A 21,192-nucleotide genomic window follows, 5' to 3' on the forward strand; every position below is an offset into this window, starting at 1 on the left:
AATCAGTTTTCTAGACGTGCTCGTCTTCAAGAAAAACCTAAATTAGACCCAAACTTTTTCAGATTTTGCCTGTGCAGTGGGGACTAAGTAGCAAGTTCAAGGGGCCTGAAGAGACCAAATGAGAAAGAGTATTCTGAACAGAAACAGGGTTTTATAGATACTTCTGAGCAGATATCGCATACAAGAAAGCAGGGCAGTTCTCTGAATCTTGAACTGATCTCAACTTAGAAACGCACTTGCATGTTGGGGAAACATCGTCTTTCCACTCTCAATATATCAAGTTCTTTGAAATCTTCCACTCCTAATGGTAGTGTGTCAAAAAATAGCGGCTCACACTTACTCGAACTCTCAGGTGGACTGCCAGCGAGAGCACATCAGCAAGTCAGGCAAGCGAATTCCCTCGCCAATAATAAATAAGGAGCAAAGGGAATGAAGATGGGCATTTTGGCTGGATTCCAAACGCGAAAACCTGCCTATCCACCTTCAAAATGATGCAAGATTGCAGTTTGCTTAATGTTCATCTTATGTGCTTAATTACCGATAGTGCTTGACTAATTATTTCTTGTTTTGTAGACTATTTAAACAGAGAAGGAAAGTAACTACAGACTTTTGTATACCAAATGAGGATTTGTAACTCATTTTTGTAATCGCATAATTCCCGGAGGGCTTCATTACAAACACGAAAGAAAACAAGATGCTAAAAGCAGGTGACAGTCTAATTTCCACAGGTACGGCTTAAAGCTTTAGAGTGAAGTAATGGAAAATAAAATAAAAAATAGCCTTTAGATGTTTCCAGCCACGTAGAATGTTTTCATGTTAATAAGACAGAAAACTGCAAATGCAGCAAAGACATCTCTGTTTGGTGCTGGCGTCTTTTCTGATGCCCGATTTGATGCAACATCTCTGCGAGATTATGAAATAAGCCACAAAATGGACCCTAGTTTTCTCATTTACAGAATGAGCGTTTGGCAAGTTGCATATGGCACAGTCAACTTAAACGTCTCTCTGTTTTTACTCTTTTACTAATTTTTACATTAATTCTTGGTCAATTGAAACCACTGCAAATTTCCAAATGTTTAGAAAAATAAGAGGCCTACACTAAATAATAGTATGAGGGGTCCTAGATAGTCTAGAAATTTCTTCTGGGTGTGACAATGTTGCCTGCTGGACAGAGACTGGATTCAGTAGTCTTGCGATAAATGGCCAATTTGGTTTTCACAGTCAATTCCATGTTCAGGATGGTTTTAGGAATTTGGGGATGTGGAGGAGAGCCTGAAAAAGTGTGAGTCATAATCCTGCCCTTAATGCATCATAAGCTAATCGGACATTTGCAATAAAACACTTGAAAGTACAGCATCGTCCCATTGTGGTTGCCATCAGGAGAGGGCCAGCACTTAGCAAGTACTTGCTGTGTCTCAAAATGAGATTCAAGCTTCTTCTTTCCCACATTATCACAGCAACCTGCTGAGAAAGGGCTATGGGCCCCTTTTCCAGGTGAGGAAGCTGAGGTCTGTGACCTTGAAGGCTATGACCCTTGCACTCCCCCGCCTCGATTTTCCTGCCTTGCTTTTTCTGCCTGTACAAATACTTAGTGTTATAGAAGTTGGAAGTTGTTGCCAGTAAATTTCAGTAGCAGACACCAGATTGCTGGGTGTTGGAGGGAAGGGGAATGTAGAAGAAATTAATGAGTAACATTGATAACACTCTTTACACACATTATCTCATGGCAACCCTATGAAATAGGTGTTAATAGTAATCATGATAATAGCTATCATTTATTAGGTGTCAGTGTGCTTCAGAGAACAAACCAAGCCCCTTCTATTATTTCATTTAATGCTTCCAAAATCCCTATGACATCATTAGGATTATCATCATGCCCATTTAGCAGAGGAGTGAACGGAAGCTTAGTGAGGATAATTTGCCCCAAAGTTGTGACAGTTACTCAGTGACAGAACCCAAGGGCCCACGCTTTTCCGTGTCTTGCCAGACCACCACCCAGCAAGTCACTTCTACTCATGGGAGCTCAGACAGGCCGAGTTCTCTGCCAAGGTCACACAGCTAATGCGTTGTAGCTCAGGATTCCCTCCCACCATCTGCCCTCCTGAACATTGGGCAGCACCACCTCCCCAAACAAACACTCTTCTAGGCCCTGATGAGAAAAATAGACACAATCCCCCATGCCTTATGAACGTATATTCTATAGGGCAGGGGAATGGGAAAAAAGCTTAGACATGTCTATGTCCGTGTCGGTGTCTACATTCTGTTTTATACAGTAGAGGAAGGGAGAGGGGGTGCAGGGATTACAGGCCGGTTGCCATTTGATAGTGAGTAGTAAGGAAAGACTTCAGTGTCAAGTGACATTTGAGCTAAGCTCTGAATTTGGAGACGAGCATTCCAGGCAGAGGGAAAATAAGAGGAGAAGCCCCAGGGACAGGAGCACACCTGGTGTGTTTGAGAAATGGCTGAAGTAGAATGAGAGAAGAGGAGAGAAGATGAAGACAGGTCCAAAGAGGGAGGCAGGCAGGTCCCCGGGAAGAGGAAGGTAGGTCAGAGGGAGGAGGCAGAGGTCCCAGGGAAGAGGAGGGCAGGTCAGAAGGAGGAGGCAGGAAAGGCAGACAGCAAGACCCTTGTATCCTGTTGTGAAGACTATGCCTTTTAATGAGCCTGGAATGGGATATAATGAATAAAGTCCTAAATGGATAAAGTAGGACTAACTTTCCAGGCTTCCTCTCCCATCTGGGTAAATTAGAAGATGAGGAAAATGTCTAAATGTTAAGACCTTCTTCATTACAGATCTGAGCTCTGACTCAGTCCTGACCTGGGAGGCGTTTAAGGAAAAGGATTTGTTTCTAGAAGAGAGATTTAAATGTCCTGGGGCTCCTCCAACCCGCAGAAATAGGAACCACTTAAGTTAACAGGCGGAGTAATAAGACTATACAGAGGAAACTCACATTTTCATACTTTATGCCTTAATTTTAAGTAGAGTTACAAGATTTCCTGTAGGAATTCATAGTGTTATCTTATTTTATGCCCCAAACTAGGAAGAGCATTCCACTGGGTTTACCGAGCTGTTAAGATGAAAATAAGTGTTTGAGCACAGCATAATAGATGAGATGTTTAAGGCATTTTCCTTGAGATTTTTGGTTAATCTTCTTTTAGTTAATTTTCTGAGATAAAATCCAGTTATAAATAACCTGAGGGTACCCTAACTGGGCCGTTCTGAGAATGGCAAATCTTTAATAGCCAGAACTTCTGCCTTTTAGAGATCTCTAGGGGGAAGCAGTACTTTGAAAATTATCCAAAGCAAAATAAGTCAAAAGCATTAACAAATTAAAGAGAATGGGAGAGAGAAAAGAAAGGGGTGAATGAGAAAACTTATTTGAGATCTTACCCTTGAAACTCTTTTTATATTTAAGTCAAACATTCCAAATCTATTTGTTGATTACTGCAGAGAATTGGTGAGTTTCTGTCATATGAGAATAACGGGAAATTCATCCTTTTTACCAAAGGAGAGTAAAATCTGGTCCAAACCTGAAGTGCAGGAGAAGCATGACCATAAATGGCCTTTACTTAGACAGAGATACAGCAGGTAGAACCTTAAAATAACAAGTTTCAGCCCGGCTGGCGTGGCTCAGTGGTTGAGCATTGACGTATGAACCAGGAGTTCATGGTTTGATTCTCGGTCAGGGCACATGCCCCAGTTGTGGGCTTGATCCCCAATGTGGGGCATGCAGGAGGCAGCCGATCAATGATTCTCTCTCTTCATTGATGTTTCTATCTTCTTCTCCCTTTCTCTCTGAAGTAAATAAAAATATAATAAAAAAATAAGTTTCAGAACTGCTTTTCAAGAGGTCTGGTGGAAGAAAGAAGAAAATAGAACAAGCATGTCAAGCTCACGGCTCGCAGGTTGCATGTGGCCCACAACGAATATTTTTGTGGCTCAGCCAATATAACGGTATGTAAGAAACATTTCAATAAGAATTTCATAACTTAATTTTTACAATATCCTGTTATACATAATTATTAATAACGAACTACAACGTTCACTAATGACTAATTACTATAACTATGTTGCGTCCATTTCCTTTACATGCCTTACTCACAAGCACACAATTTCTCTCCACTAATACTAGCAGCAAATATTTAGCAGCCGATTGCCACATCATTAGTCTTGGACTGACTTGTTTGGTGTGCGCAACAGGAAATATTTCACTTTCAGAGAACAAGAAAAATAGGTTTATTTGCGTTACCCTTATTAATTTGTGCAGTTAATCAGTGTCTGGTAAGTTAATGTTCAAGAAAAAAATATTAATTTTTATTAAAATGTTCTATTATTTTATGTTAACGATTACTCACTTATTTCAGCCCTTTGTATTTAGCATGTCTCTATCAAAATAACCTACATTTCTATGAAAATTGAAGCTTTTGTTTTTTTGCAGCCCACATAAACTTAAACCTGGTTTATTTAGCACGTTAGCCTTTGACTTTGACATGCTTGCAATAGAACCTTGAGTGTTGTCCATTGTCACAATGTAAACAAAAATTTATAAAAGGATTATAAGGTATGAGCAAGGAAGTCATGTAAACTGGGTGATATGTAAATACTTTCTCAGTACAAAAGAGTGCATGTTGGCTGCCATCCATCTATCGTGTATATATTACTACAAAATAAGAGAGGTAGAGGCCCAATGTGGGCATAACTCAAAACAAAACAAATCTGTCGGCCTAGATAAGGGAGGGTGCTTATTCCAGGGAGTCAGAGGCTAAGGGGACCAGGAGAAAACACTGGAACAAGTTTCTACAAAGCCGCAAGAGAGCGGGAGACTCCTAATTGTAAACAACAAATAAGATGCCCTAGAAACCTGTAACCTGTCACCAACTGTAGGATTATCCAGGACATTCAGAGCCTAGGCTGACAAGCAAGTTGAAAGGGTGTGCAGAGTTGTAATGGAGCAGGAAATTGCCACGTGGCTTAGAAAACCAAGTCTTGCTCATGGGTTTGCCTCCATCTTCCTAAGCTTCTATAAAAGGTGGCTGGTGAAATGCCCTGGAATTCTGAGGATGCCCACCTTGAGATAAGGAACGCAAAGAGTCAGGAAGATGGGCAAAGTGAATTCTATAAAGGAGGAGGAAAAAAAAGATTAAATTGTAACCAAAATACCCTTTCCCTTTTCATGGAAAGCCTGCCAAATAGAGTTGCTATATATATTTTATCTCAGCCAGGCAAAGCAGACATTTGAAAATTAGAGAAATACTAATTTGGAACAGATATCAGAAAACCCTCACATACTAAGAGAACAATAAATGTAGAGAACGGCTTACAAAGCAAGACTACTGCCAGTGGGGCCAGCACACTGAGGTCTTTAACAGAAACCTATTACTTGATTTACCAGGAGCAGAAGAGACCTAAAGAAGCAGTGAACTTGGGGCAATAAAATTAAAGCTGGCTCTTCCTCCAAAAAGACTTCTGAGTTGCTTAATCTCATGCAATCTCCCACCATCTCTGAATTCAAACCCCAGAGGCGCAGAGCCAGCCCCACACCCTCCACAGAATCACAGTTTACTGGGCAGGCAAAGCAGCGTGTGCAAACCATCTTATTGGAAAGTGATAATGGTCTCAGAAGCACGGGGCATGGGAGATTCCTGTAAGAGGTTGACTCCTCAGTGGAATGGGAAGCCACTGGGGTAGAGATGCGTGGCTCAAATGCATGCGTTTCTATGGTTGGATACATGTCTTGAAGGGGAGCTCTTGGTCTCATTGAGGTGTCTAAGGTATCATATACCACCTCCCATAGAGGGGTTCAATGGAAATCCCTTCCAGTCTTGTGTCTGGACCTAATGCACTCCTACGAACAAGGTTATGCTCCGGGTGGTTAGGTAGATGCTCTGCCATCCCATGATTACCTTGCTGAGTAACTATGTTTAGCCAAAAATAAAAAATAAAGAAATAGAAATTATTCGGTGTCCAGACCCAGCTGAAGGCGTTTCAGTTTTTCTCCACTACCCACTGCCAATGTCTTCCACTTGCTCACCGTCTGGACCCTGAGGGGAGAGCGTCTGGACACCTTTGTCCATTAATAACATCGTGTTCTCCCTGCACGCAGACACTGCAGCGGCCTGGGCAGGTGTGAGCTCAGGCTCAGAGATTGTCAGTGATTCCCTGAAAGTGACCCAGATGGGAGGGAGCAGAACCAGGACTGCCATTCGGGGAGCAGGACTCTCAAGCTTTAGTAGATGCTGTTCCTTCTGGCCTGCTTATCCCCACTGCCAGCCCCTCTCTCAGACCGAGGCTGTTCAGGCTTCAGCTCTTACTCAGGCGCTTCCTCCCAGGGCCCGTTTTCCTGGAACCAGGTGGAGAGGCCGGAGCCTGCTCCTGATCGGTTTTCTTCGCCTTTGCCACACCTCGAGTGTTTCCCGCTCAGGGTGGTCTGCTGTCTGCTGGCGGCCCTAGAATGAAGCCTCCAGAGAGAGGGACGTCAGCTGTGGGTGCTCCTCCCCATAGGTTCCCAGGGCCTGGCCAAGGAAAGGAGCCCTCCAAGAGTCCTAAATGAATGAATCTCTCCCAAAGGCTACACTTACAATTGGCCGAACAACGTGCACTCTCACGGCTTCTGCTAGATGGTAAATATTTGTGCCACGATTAAAAAAAAAAAAATCAGGGTAAGACAGTAAATGTGAAGGGTGATGACTAGAACTCAAATAATAGGAGCCAGTCCTTTCTTGATTCCAATTCAGAGCCATAGGTCATCAACAAATGACATTCGAATCCTTCTACCTGCACTAGGTCTCTAAATCACTTTTATGGAAGCACAATATATATGTAAAAACGGACACATAATAAGTGTACACCTTAAGTTTTTCACAAACTGAATATAGCCATATAACCAAGACTCAGAGCAGAAACAGAAGAGGACCAGCACTTAGGTGGGGATTTGGGGTGAGGTAAACACCATGATGACAACCAAGGTGGCGCCTTCAGAGGACATGGGCAGAGGAGCTCAGAGCACTGGAGGCAGTGTGCGCCTGTAGCCTCCAGCATCGGTTCTAAGCAAGTGTAAGATGTGACGGGAAGAATGAGAAGAAAATGGGAAATGACCGAACGCCTACCATGTACCCCATAGCATTGCAGTTAACACTCAGTCAAAAATAAATAAGTAAAAGGAGGTGGTCTCAGAGAGGTGAACACAATTGCACAGGGCCACGGAGGCCAGGCCTGTGTAACACCGCAGTCGCTACTTCCCACTCTAACTCACTGTCTCACCACGTGGCCTGGCTTCTCCTTTAACCTCCTCCTTTAACACAGGTGACTAACTCCATAATTATGATATTAGCAATAGCTCTAATAATAAACTTGCTGAGTGCTTACTCTGCAACAGGCATCTTCTCTACATTCTTTCATTATCCCCATCTTATAAGAAACCTGAGACTTGGAGAAATTAAGTAATGTTGCCGTCCTCTTACAGCGAGTAACCCTGGAACCAGGATTCGAACCCGGGCAGCCTGGCTCTGGAGGCTGCACTGCTAACACCTCACCGTACTGCCTCGAAAGCAACTGCGAACATAAGAGCTCATCTCTTCCCCTTTGTAATTCCTCATCGGATAGGATATGCAATAGAGCGTCTTAGAACACACTTACAAGGCTGGTTAGAAGGGTAGATGGAGATTTGTGCCATGGGTCACAGATCGCTCCCTTCTCACCAGCTGGCCTTTGAAGAGGGGCATTCTGGGAAATGGCTGCGAGGCCACAGCCAGCCTCTCCACAGGACATGCCTGAAAGGAAACAGGTGGAGAGGCTGGAGCCTGCTCCTGATCATTTGGGGGTCAGTGGGACTGTCACCACAGCTCCAGAGCCATCCAAGGCTGAGCTGGCTCCTTTGAGACTGCCTGTCACCTGTGGCTTACAGGCCATAGCTCTGCACACCCGGATGTGGAAGCATCTGACGCTGCGGTGGACACAGCCAGGAGCTTAATCAAAGCCCACGCCAACCACTCAGTGTCCCCCTGGCTCTCTGCAAACATCACATGGAGGCTTAGTGCAGCATCCGGGCTCCAGTTCATCCGCTCCCTGCTCCTGCCGCCCTGACATGGCTATTCAGGAAGGTCAGTGGTGCATACAAGTTGCAAGAGCAAGGACAAAGGCACAGGGGAAGAGATCCCCTGGCCTCCTGTCTCATGACAGTAGTCAGGGTTATTATTCATGGCTGCCTCGTTTTTAAAAAAGCCACAGGAATGTTGGAAATTCTCACATTCATCGTCGAAATGCCATTTGTTCATTCATTTGATAGTCAACAAATACTGAGTTGCTGCCATGTCTTTAATTATTTTAGCTAGAAATTAATTTCCCTGAAAAATTAACCATAACCAGGAGTCTACAGGACCCTGGCTGTTGAGACACTTGAGACTTCTGAGGTCGTACTCAGGTAGAATTGGACAGGCAGTTTCAGATTTATAAGCACTGGTTAAATAGGTAGGGGTGAGGAGGGAGATGAAGAGAGAAGAGGAAGGGAAATTATATATGTAAAAGTTCAGATTTTTTTTAAAAAAGCATATAGAGACAATTTGCACCTAAAAATGAACACTGAATCATGAACCAGGAGACATGGTTCTGTTCCAGCCATCACCGTGATGGTAAGTTATTCAAGCCCAGACCTCAATATTTCCATCTGTAAAGTGGGGAGGTCAGAGGAAATATCCACTAATGGACCACTGTGACTCTAAAACTTGAAAAGATTGTCATTCTGAATTTATCTATACATATACATAATACATATATATACATAGCTTTATGTTATATGTATTCATATATGTAGCTTTATATGTGAATATATATTCATATATATAGTTTTACATGTAAGCTATGTTTTTGTATATAGAAATATTTATACTTCAAAAATCCTTTAAGAGAAAAATTATTGTATATGCATGTAGAATATGGGCTTTGCATAAAACACAATTCTCTGAAACAGTGAGAAAACTACTTGCATTTTAAAGTTAGTGAAATGTATTAAAACCACATATATTAAGTTTTAAAAAGTTAACACTGTTCTTTTTAATACTATTTTTAATTAAATTATTTAAAATATAAATAGTTAAAAATTTTTAAAGCTTATAATTCTTAGAATGGACAGACATGAGTGTGCCTATACATTTCGTCATTGTCATCTCCATCATTGTCACTGTGATCAAATGAAACAGAAACCAGACCCCTGGGTGCTGGTGCAGAGAATCTCCAGAAAACTTTGGGTTTAAGAGAAGGAAAGGGATTCCCCTCCCTGTTTAATGGTACAGCCATGCCCCGATGCAGAATTTAGCCCGGTGTTACTTCTGGACAGGTGACAGGTAGATATTTTGATCAATGATTTGTAGTTGATGTAAGAAGTCCCCTGGAGGACTGGAAGACAGATCATCCCAGGGATTTTGATCTGTGTCACTCAGCTCTCAAATCCTGTAAGCCCACCTAAATGTAGACCCCCCGAGATATGGTGAGAATGGCAAATGCCACCTTCTTCAAATGTGCTGGCCCCTCAATCATTCAGAAAAGAGACTCTGTAAGATGGAAATCAATATAATACACAAACTCACTCCAAAGCTAAGTGGCTGAGCCTTTCCTCTGCTGGGTTTTGGCTCTGCTAAAAGGCTATCTGGGGGGAAATTCCTGTTGTTGCTTAGAAAATGAAAACCTACAAGTATGCAGCACTAATTCATCTAAATTGGGGTGGAGGATGCATTGAAAGTAGGCCACCACGCCCCGCGGCCACAAAAACACAGAAGAATCCATGATCCATTGTGTGCAGCTTCACAATCCTTTTCCACACGACGCTTCAACTGGGCGTTTAAATCAACCTGACTTGAGTCATGAAATGAGTCCTATTTTGTATCCTTGATCTAAATTATTACTGGATGAGGCGGGAGGGAGAGATGTGCATGCTCCTTGGGTATAAACCCGAGCTGATGACAATAGTCTGGGCAATTGTAAAATAAGGACGGGACTTGTGAAAACCAGTGTGAGTATGGAGAGGGAACAGCTTGGATGGGAGGTAAGCGGGCATATTTGGGAGTGACTGAAGGTGGGCAAGACCAACCTTTGGCCTTCTAACCATCGAGGGCTTTCCTCCCAAGCAGGGTGCCAGGTAGAACTCCACCTTGACTGGCTTCCTTGAGACCAAGGAAGGATTGGACCACCACCCCTCCCCCAGGGTCCAGGGGGCCCTAATAAGACAGCTGATGGTTGACTAAAACCTACATATAATTTTAATTATATGTACTAGTCCATAGATAATTAGCCTAAACTAATGTAATCTAATGTGTGTGTATATATATATATATATTTAGTGATCTCTGAGTGTTAGGATTATGGGTAATTGCCATGTTTTTTCCTTTAAAAACGTGGATTTATTTTGCTGACCTTTTACAAAAGTGTGCACATGTGCACATCGGTGTGTTTGACTAGGAAAAAAAGAAGTGCCATTTTCCCAGGGTTGTAAGGACACACTACAAAAGATGAGATAACCAGGCTGCATACACACCGGAGTGGCTATAGCCTTCCTCCCACCCTGGCAGACTCCTAATGGTCACGGTTTGAGGGTGTGAGTTTTGGGTGTGTGTCATGTGTCAGAGCCTATGGACTTTCACATCAAGGGTAGCAGAGTTTGGCTTATTAAATACATTTAGTGAAAATGTTCTTCCATCCCTGTAGCTACTGGCTCAGCCAACTGACTTAATGGTCCTGGAATTCATTTTCTTAATGATTTTATTGAAGTCTAATCTCCACACCATACAATTTTACCATAGTAAGTGTATAGCTTGATGATTTTTAGTGAATTTATACAGTTGTGCAACCATCACCATAATCTACTCTAAGAACATTTCTATCACCCCAAAATGTTCCCTCATGTCCATTTCTAGCCAATCATCCCATTCGTTCCAGCCCTGCTCTCTGTCTCTAGGGTGTGATCTTTTCTAGAAATTTCATATCAACATTACTGTACCTTATGTGGTCTTTGCAGCTGGCTTCTTTCACTCAGCCAAATGGTTTGGAGGTTTGTCCAGGTTATTAAAAGTCTCAGTGGTGAGTCCCTTTTTATTGCTCAGTAGTATTCCGTTGTATGGCTCTTCCAGTTTATGTTTGCATTTGAATGGCTTCCAGTGTTTGCCCACATGACTAATACTTCTTTGAACATTCAAATACAAGCCTTTGTGTGAACATATGATTTCAATTCTCTCCACTAGATCCCAAAGAGCGGAGTTGTTGAGTCCTAGGATTTGTGTATGTTTAACTTTTTAAAGAAAACTGGCAGACTGCTTTTCGAAGTGGTCATGCCATTTTACATTACCACCAGCAGTGGGGGGAAGTTTCAGGTCTTCCACATCCTGGCAACTCTTGGTATGGTCAGTCTTTGCGATTCGAGCCATCCCCGTGGGCACGCAGTGTCAGGCATTCTACAGTGGCTGTGAGGCCAGAAAGGGCCCCAGGTGAGCAACGTGAGAAACTCACTTTGCAACTCTCAGCTCACAGTCTAATACTCAAGGACCCATGTAACTTCTCTGAGCCTCAGTTTCCCTATCTGTAAATTGGAAACCACAATAACAACAGGTCCTGAAGAGTCACTGAGTGCGACAACATATGTGAAGGACTGTCCTGAACCTCAAATTCCTTTCTAGAACCAAAAAATAATATCGATAAATATGGAAATGTATGTGTTTAAGCAAGCAAAGATGTCCACTCAATTGTCCTTTGTATATAAAATTCTTGCTTTATCCCCTCTGAGCAGAGTGCAAGGAAGACTATTTGACATTTTCTTTGCTTTATCTCTTCCATTGTTCTTGCATTGACTCACTACTTTCCATCATTAACCACAATGAGCCAAGTACATAATGGAATGAGCCCTTCTTCAATTGTGAACATTTACTCAAGATTTCTTCCAATTGGAGCTCGGAATCCAGGACTAGATCCAGCCTGCAGTAGACACTTTAGGACAAAACACAAATTTGAAAGCTTTTGGCTGTGACATTTATGCAGCCTGTGCCCAGGGGCTTGGAGCTCGGAATCCAGGACTAGAACCAGCCTGCAGTAAGACACTTTAGGACAAAACACAAATTTGAAACCTTTTGGCTGTGACATTTATGCAGCCTGTGCCCAGGGGACATATTTGAATCTGTAGACCAAAGAAAGAGTTCGTCCCCAAACTCAGGGGAGGCACATGGGCAACTATGGGCCCTACTATTTGAAGAAACACTTGAAGCCTCAGTGACTTGGATATGGTCCTACCTCGAGGCACATTGCAGACTATCCCACTCCCCAGGCGAGGCAGTGGCCGGGAACAGCGCATTCCTGGTTTACTGCCAATGTCCTCGATCTGCATGTTCTGCCATTTACTTGGGAAAATAATGTTTAGTTTCAAGTCAGGGCAACAAAACCACTGCCAGGAGCCGGCCAGCTCACAGGAGATGTGCGGGTAGCTTGGTGGCCCTGAACACCTAAGTGGTTTTGTTCCCCTTCGAGTTTCCTGCGGTACATTAACTTTTATTGATAGTTCATAGCTTCCGCAACTGGTCTTGATTTTACTAACCTGAAGGACAGAGGAACAAGAGGCACCCACACAGCTGACGTGCAAGAAAAAAATAGCACGGAACGTCTTGATGGGTTTCAGTGTTTTTCCCCTTGCTAGAGCTTTCCTTTAATGAGGGAGTCAGAGCCATTGCAGGTTAATCATGTCTCAGGCCCTCAAAGGGATGGGGGCTGAATAACCACTTAGAAATCTAACCATGGTTCCCTCCAGCAGACGCTTGGAGGTATAGCAAGGCACTCGTGAAATTGCAAGCTCTGATTTATGTCACTGCTATGGAGACTGGCAAAAGGATTCTTGGGTGTTTTCATAATACAGGTATTAAGCAAATGTTAAACCAGGAGCTGGATGGAAAATCTATGTAATGAAAGACAGAGAGACCATTTTCTTCATTGCTTTGAGCAACCTAACACTTCTAGCTAGAATATGCACCTTGGAGCAACCTCATTCTCTTTGACTCATGAACACTGTGAACAGTATAATTGTGTTTTCTTTTCTGCATGGAATGCTATCACCATCAGCTTAAAAGAAGAGCATTATTGTTTATAAAAATAGATACGATTTGTTGAACACCTATTATAGGCCAGGCACAACTCTTTGCACTTTATACATCTTGCCTCAATTCATCCTCATAGCAATCTTATGAAGCATAACTTTGTATTGTCATTTTGTAGCAAAGGAAATTGAGGTTCAGAGAGCATCTATAAACTGTCAAAGTCCTCAGACAAGCTGACGAAGGAACAGGATTTCAGTCAAAGTCAAGGTAAAAAAACTGATCGCATCCTAAACCCAACTCTCAAACATACCCTTATCTGCACGTACACACAATCCCTGTCACTTTAAAATGCATGGTGTTTATTTTAACAGATTAAACATTAGTTTTACAAAATGGAGTTTTGTAGAAACACTAACATAGATCTGTTTTTATTCAGCCAGGATTCAGTGATTTCAATGATCACCTACTGTGTGTAGGACCCTGTGCTAATAAGCTTGTCCTACTCAGGAAATCTCAGGGCTGTGATTGCAGAACCTCAGTAACCACAGCACAAATCTGTTTTGTAGGCTGCCCAGCCTTGTTTTAAAAAACCACATCTCACCAACAGTGCGAAGGTTCCCTTTTCTCCACATCCTCGCTAACACTTGTTGTTTGTTGACTTATTGAGGACAGCAGTGTGAGGTGGTATCTCATTGTGGTTTTAGTTTGCATTTCTCTAACTACTACTGACACTAAGCATCTTTTCAATATGTCTATTGGCCATCACTGTGTCCTCTTTGGAGAAGTGTCTATTCAGATCCTTTGCCCATTTTTTAATTGGATTGTTTGAATGTTTGGTGTTGAGTTTTATAAGTTTTATGTTTTCTTTTAGGAGTTTTATGATTTCGAGTCTAACATTGAAGTCTTTCATCAATTTTGAGTTTGCTCTTGTGTATGGTGTATGAAGATGGTTGTTTCATTTTTTGCACATATCTGTCTACTTTTCCCAACACCATTTATTGAATAGACTATCTTTATCCCATTGTATGCTTTTATTCAGCCAAGATGTTTTTACTTCCTTTGTCAAATATTAAGTGGCCACAAAGGCGTGGGTTTATTTCTGGGCTCTCTATTCTGTTCCATTGATCTGTATCTCTGTTTTTATGCTAGTACCATGCTCTTTTGATTACTATGGTCTTGTAGTATAGTTTGATATCAGGTAGTGTAATTCCTTCAACTTTGTTCTTCTTTCTCAAGATTGCTATAGCTATTCGGGGACTTTTGTAGTTCCATATAAATTGGAATATTTGTCTAGTTCTGTGAAATACACCATTGGTATCTTAATAGGAATTGCACTGAATCTGTAGATTGCTTTGGGTAGTATAAACATTTTAATGATGTTAATTCTTTTTATCAATGAACACAGTATACACTTCCTCTTATTTGTATCTTCTTCAATTTCTTTCTTCAGTGTGTTATAATTTTCCGACTCAGAGTGGTGAACACATACAATATACAGATGAAATATATTATACAACTGTATACCTTAAACCTATAAAATATTATTAACTAACTAGAGGCCCAGTGCATGAAATTCATGCACGGAGGGGGGGAGGGGTCCCTCAGCCTGGCCTGCACCCTCTTGCAATCTGAGACCACTGGCTCCTAACCACCTCTGCCTGCCTGCCTAATCGCCCCTAACCACTCACCTGCCTGCCTGCCTGATCGCCCTTAACTGCTCACCTGCCTGCCTGATTGCCCCTAACTGTTTGCCTACCTGCTGATCACTCCTAACCACCTCTGTTTCAGCCCCCGCCATGATGGCTTAATCAGGAAAGACATCTGAAATGACATCCGGAAGGTCGTTTGGCTGTCCAGTCTAATTAGCATATTACGCTTGTATTATTATACATGTCATCCCAATAAAGTTAATAAAGAATAAAATAAAAAACCCACATCCTCTAGGTCAGGGGTCCTCAAACTTTTTAAACAGGGGGCCAGTTCACTGTCCCTCAGACCGTTGGAGGGCCGGACTATAGTTTAAAAAAAAACTATAAACAAATTCCTATGCACACAGCAGCGGCAAAAACACCCGGCAGGCTGGATAAATGTTTTCGGCGGGCCGCATGTGGCCCGCGGGCCGTAGTTTGAGGACCCCTGCTCTAGGTCATGATGCTTATTCAGACACTGTGATGTCCAAAGGTCTACATGGATGACCTGAAAGTGACCTCACACTGCCACCTGAACGGGGAGGTCCAGGCACAGGTATTGTGGCAAAGACATGGTGCTGTGTTACTGAGTCTGTTCCTTCCAAGTCAAGATCAAGTTAGTATTCTTTCTGCTATTTTTATCTTGAGGTCCTGAGAAGTGTGAAAATTCCTATCTTAAAAAAAATTCCATCAAGTTAAAAGGCTCCATTTTGTATAATCTTTAAATATCCTACATTAAAAATTAACAAGAGGGCTTCTTGATAAGTTAAACATAGAATTACCATATGGCCCAACAATTCTACTCTAGATATGTACCCAAAATGATTGAAAATCATTGTTCAAGTGAAAACTTGCACACAGATGTTCAGAGCAGCTCTATTCATATTAGTCCAAAAGTAGAAATAGCATAAATGTCCATCAACCGATAAATAGATAAACAAGTTGTGTATCCATACAATGGATTACTATTCAGGATTACAAGGAACAAGATACTGACACATGCTTCAACTGTAAATGAAGCTTGAAAACATTACGCAGAGTGAAAGAAACCAGATACAACAGGTCACATAGTGTTTGATACGATATATCTTATGCCTCCATTCAATGCACCAGAACTGCTAAATCTGAGAATTTGTTGATAGGGTAATAGAAAACTAATACAATGACTATTTGTTTATTTACTCATTTCTCGGTCAATTCGTTGGTTCAATAGATATTTATTGAGCCCTAACCGGTTTGGCTCAGTGGATAGAGCGTCGGCCTGCGGACTCAAGGGTCCCAGGTTCGATTCCGGTCAAGGGCATGTACCTTGGTTGCAGGCACATCCCCAGTTGGGGGTGTGCAGGAGGCAGCTGATCGATGTTTCTCTCTCATCGATGTTTCTAACTCTCTATCCCTCTCCCTTCCTCTCTGTAAAAAATCAATAAAATATATTTAAAAAATAGATATTTATTGAGTATGTGCTGTGTGCATGCACTGTGTTGGGCTCCAGGGATACTGAATGAATAAACAGACTTACCTCTGCCTGAATAAAGCTTACAGTCAAGAGAGTCATGTTTAGGCCCTCCTCACAAAAGCAGCCACAAAGATGAAAGGTCACTAGGAGTAATGATGGCTTCAAGCAGTGATACTAAATCAGCAGAGGCCAATGGGCCCTTAGAGAATCTGATGAAAGATAAGGACCTTCTTCCCAGAAAAGTGCAAATAGGGTATAATGTTGCTTATTATTTCAGAGGATTCTAAGACACCCCAGAGGCCCTTCTTCAAGGTCCATAGTTAAGAACACTTGGCTTAGAGATTCTGAAGATGCTTCATTGATGAAGAAAGCTACCATGGGAATATGTACTTGAAGTATATGCCCATTATTTTCTTTTTTTAATTTAATTTTACTTTTTTTCACGTGTTTTATATATATATATATATTTTTTTAAGAAAAACAATTTTAAATATGTTACATGCAATAAACATTAATATTTCAAGAAAAACTATTTTAAATGTAATATTGTTACATGCCATGCCCATTATTTTCAAGATAAATCTTATTTGACATCACCACTGTGATGGTTAATTTTATGTGTCACGTTGAATGGGCCATGGGGTGCCCAGATATTTGGTTCACATTATTTCTGGGTGTGTCTGCAAAGGTGTTTCTGGTTAAGATTAATATGGCAGCAGACTGACAAATCTCAGAGGGAAGGGGGAAGAGATTAACCAAATAACTTACAAGTATATCTGCATAAGCCATGGACACAGACATTAGTGCAGTGATGGCCTGGTGGGGGTGGAGGAGGGTAAATGTGGGTGTGTGTGGGGGGAAGGAAACATGTAATACTTTCAACAATAAAGATATATTTTTTAAAAAGATTAATATCTAAATTGATAGACTGAGTAAAGCAGACTGCCCTGCACAATGTAGGTGGACCTCGTCTAATCTGTTGAAGGAGGAATATACTCTCTCTGCCTCATTGTCTTTGAGCTGGACACTGGTCTTCTACCCTTGGACTCAGACATGACCTGGAACATACAACATTGGCTCACTTGCTTCTCAGGCCTTTGGACTTGGACTGGAACTGTATGACCAGCAGGATCTGGACTTCTTGGCCTCCACAATCATGTGAGCCAATTCTTTATAACAAATCTCTGTATATTATATATATATACTAGAGGCCTGATGCACAAAAATCATGCAAGAATAGGCACTTGAAGCCCCAGCTGCCTCGTGGCCCCCCTCTCACTGGTAGTTCTGGAAGGTCATCAGGAAAATTGGTTCACCCTCCAGTCTAATTAGCATATTAGCTCTTATTATATAGGATAAATACATCCTATTGGTTTTATTTCTCTGGAGAACCAGACTAATATACTAATACAAAACCAACAACAACTAAATCATTCTCAAAACATTACTACCAGAAATAAATTCTAGCTATGCACTGGATGTTACAAACTTGATTAGAAAACATGGAAATGCGAAAACATAGTGCATTTAATTTTCCAGATTTTTTTAAAAGAGGGCAAGTATTCAACCAACTTTTGAAAAAACAAAACAAAAACAGATGAGTAATTAAAAAACAACAACCCAGTGATTCAAACAACTATAAAAAATAGTGCTACTTATATTTAGGGGACAATTGGAATTATGATCCTTCACTGGCTAGTTAATGATATTAAATAATTTGTGCTATTTTTTAGGTATAATAATGATATTGTAGTTATTTTTTGAGAGCCCTTATATTGACTCACAATAAAATATCTATGGAATAAAAAATATAATGTCTTCAACTTGCTTCTGTAAAATATCGGACATGGGGGACGTCATTGGGGATGGAGATAAAACAATACTGGCCACCTGTGATAGTTGTTAAAACTGAATGATGCAGAGATGGGAATGAATTATACTCTCTGTAACCTTCTGTAAATATCTTGCATTAAAAATAAACAAGTTTGCCGTAGCCGGTTTGGCTCAGTGGATAGAGCGTCGGCATGCAGACTGAAGGGTCCCATGTTCGATTCTGGTCAAGGGCATGTAACTTGGTTGCGGGCACATTCCCAGTAGGGGGCGTGCAGGAGGCAGCTGATCTATGTTTCTCTCTCATTGATGTTTCTAACTCTCTATCCCTCTCCCTTCCTCTCTGTAAAAAATCAATAAAATATATTTAAAAAATAAATAAATAAACAAGTAGCCCTAACCGGTTTGGTTCATTGGATGGAGTGTCAGCCTGCGGACTGAAGGGTCCCATGTTCGATTCTGGTCAAGGGCATGTAACTTGGTTGCGGGCACATTCCCAGTAGGGGGCGTGCAGGAGGCAGCTGATCTATGTTTCTCTCTCATTGATGTTTCTAACTCTCTATCCCTCTCCCCAAGTAAATAAACAAGATGGAGCCAAACATAATTGTTAACACAACATAAATAAATTAATTAATAATAGATATAGATAGATAATTGATATCACCTGGGAGGAAAATCTTCTCTTAACACTCTCTGATGGGTCACCGTAACTGCCTCATGTTAGCTGGTTTCCAGACATTTCTCCTGAATGCCTACATATTTGACAGTGTGGCAGAGAACAAAGGAATACTTATTTGGCAGCACTGACAGGGAGAACATTTCTTTTTAGCATGTCTCGTTACCTGAAATTATATTAAAAGTTCTGTTTTGTGTATTGCCCATCTCCCCCCATGATAATGTAAATGTAAGCTCCAAAAGGGTAAGGACTTTGCTTTTTGTTGTATCTTTACCTCTTGAAGAACAGTACCTGGCACATGATAGGTGTTGTATTTTCTTTTTGTTTGTTTGTTTCTTTTCTGAATGATGGATAATTTAGTACAGTAAATAAATGAATCAAAGTCCAGCCAATTCATTATGAATTTCATTGACTGCTCACCATATACTAGATCTTATGATAACCATCAAAATAGTAGATCAGAGATGCCCAGTACAGAGATTGTACATGTAAAGGGTACAAAGTGTGAGGATTATTTAATTACTTTCACAAAAGTCGAATGCCATTCATTCATCCATCCATCCATTCACAAATATCTACTGAGTACCAACTGTAGTGGAATTGACACACAGTATAAATAGCACAGTCAAATAATAGCATAGTAGAAATAAACACCTGACAAAATCTCTACACTAATGAATTTTACATTTTAAGATATGAGGATAGGGTAAGGAAAAGAACTATATCAGAGACTACAATTCCAGCCAAAAGGTTATCTATTTGTTAATAACACCAATATGTGGCAGGGAATTCATTATCATTTCTCTTTTGAGAATTAACTAAAAAGTTTACTTAAAAGTTTACTAAAAATTTTACATGACAATGCTATACATCTAAGCCATTAGCCATGTCCCATACACTGTCAAGATATGTCACCAAATGCATTAAATTCATGATTTCTCATTTAAGCAAGAGGAAACTGCATTTACTGGGAGACCACCTGTTTATAATGCAATGAAAACAGGATATGCAAATACCGTCTTTTAAAAAGCAAGAAGGAAGTTTCCAATATTACATCACATGAACTTGTTCCTATACTGAGTTTCTTCCTTTGAAAATAACTATCAATGTGTATCCTGTGAAAAGAACTATCAATAACTATCAAGTTCTATTTGCTTTGCCAGTTTCTATAGTCTCTGACACAGAAAGCCATGGATGCATTTTTGAATGTGATATTACTGTCTCTTCTCCAAACCCAACAGACTCACAGAGAATCATGAGTTTTAGGGACTGGCACAAATAAATGTTGAACCCTAAAACCAAATCTATAGTGACAGAAAGAATTTGAAGTTTTACCAATAGTAACTGGCCCTCTGGAATGGGTGCTAATGATAAAAATTGAGCTTTAACACATTCCATTTCTAATTAACTTTAATACTAAAAAAAAAAAAAAAAGCGTTCCTTTTCACCACAAGACCCACTCCTTCCTGGTGAATCCCCAAGGGATGCCTGCTCTTTTCTGGAAGGCATGGCTCTTCTAACTAATTAGAAATTGCTGGGGGGTGAGGGGAAGAGAAGAAGGCAGGGGTGGAAATCAGCAGGGGGTGAAAAATCAAATTTATTCCTGCCTTTCCCACATCCCTTTCTCCTAATCTCAGCCCAAGCTCTCTGTTAGGGAAACAAACACCAAAATCAGTTGAACGGATTCCAAATCAGTTCATCCCGCTTCTCTGCAAGGCTGGCCTGGTCTGGCAGGAGAATATTATAGGATCTGGTCTTCCAGGAGCCATTTCATCAGTTATATTTGTGCAAGTTAAATCTTTTGCCCTGTTTTCTAATTTCAAAAATTGGGGAAAAAATTCAAACATAGTGGAATTACATAAAGAAAAAACCAAAGTTCTCTCCTCCACAAAACCTTCTCATCTCCCATGCTTCCTGTTAAGGAGTTACCACTGTTAATAGTTAATGTTTCATTACAATCTCAGGTCACATTACAAACTATGCAAATACACACCAAACAGTCAGATACATGAGTAACTTTCTTTATAAAAAAAAAATTTCATAAAATACACATTGCTCTGCATTTTCCTTTATCCAAATATTATAGCATGGCAGCCATTATATATGTGTGTGGTTATAAAAATACACATATATTCCAAAATATGTATATTTAGATCTATCTCTTTAAAATATTTCTTTTTTTGCTATGCAAATTTAAAGCTGTGGACAACACAGGTGGATTAAACATACCCTATTAAGAGGAATTCAGAATTCACAGGTTAAATAAATAAGTAAATAAATGCATGTTTGTATATATAATATGTGACATTATATAATGATATATAAAGGGTATCCCAAAAAATGCATACACACTTAACAGCTCAATTGATGTTTCGTTCTTTTCAGACTTAACTCAGTGAAATTAAAAATTATTCAAAGTGTGTATGTATGCATTTTTGGGGGACAGCATGTGTGTGTGTGTGTGTGTGTGTGTGTGTGTG

At 40.7% G+C, this 21,192-nt stretch overlaps 1 protein-coding gene and 1 long non-coding RNA gene across 2 annotated transcripts in view; both read right to left on the reverse strand.

The window, feature by feature from the left end:
• LOC106725462 overlaps positions 1 to 18,784 on the reverse strand; it is a 212,154-nt gene extending 193,370 nt beyond the window's left edge. The window contains exons 1-2 of the long non-coding RNA XR_001361357.1: positions 18,701 to 18,784; positions 16,270 to 16,415 (exon numbers count right to left, since the gene is read on the reverse strand). This is a non-coding gene — a long non-coding RNA (uncharacterized LOC106725462). The remainder of the gene's footprint in view (positions 1 to 16,269; positions 16,416 to 18,700) is intronic.
• The window catches only part of WWOX (WW domain containing oxidoreductase), a 935,251-nt gene that overhangs the window by 286,592 nt on the left and 627,467 nt on the right, over positions 1 to 21,192 (reverse strand). The gene's annotated exons all lie outside the window — the stretch shown is intronic.

The sequence above is a fragment of the Myotis brandtii genome, unplaced genomic scaffold (assembly GCF_000412655.1).
Source record: "Myotis brandtii unplaced genomic scaffold, ASM41265v1 scaffold165, whole genome shotgun sequence".
NCBI classification, from domain to species: domain Eukaryota; kingdom Metazoa; phylum Chordata; class Mammalia; order Chiroptera; family Vespertilionidae; genus Myotis; species Myotis brandtii.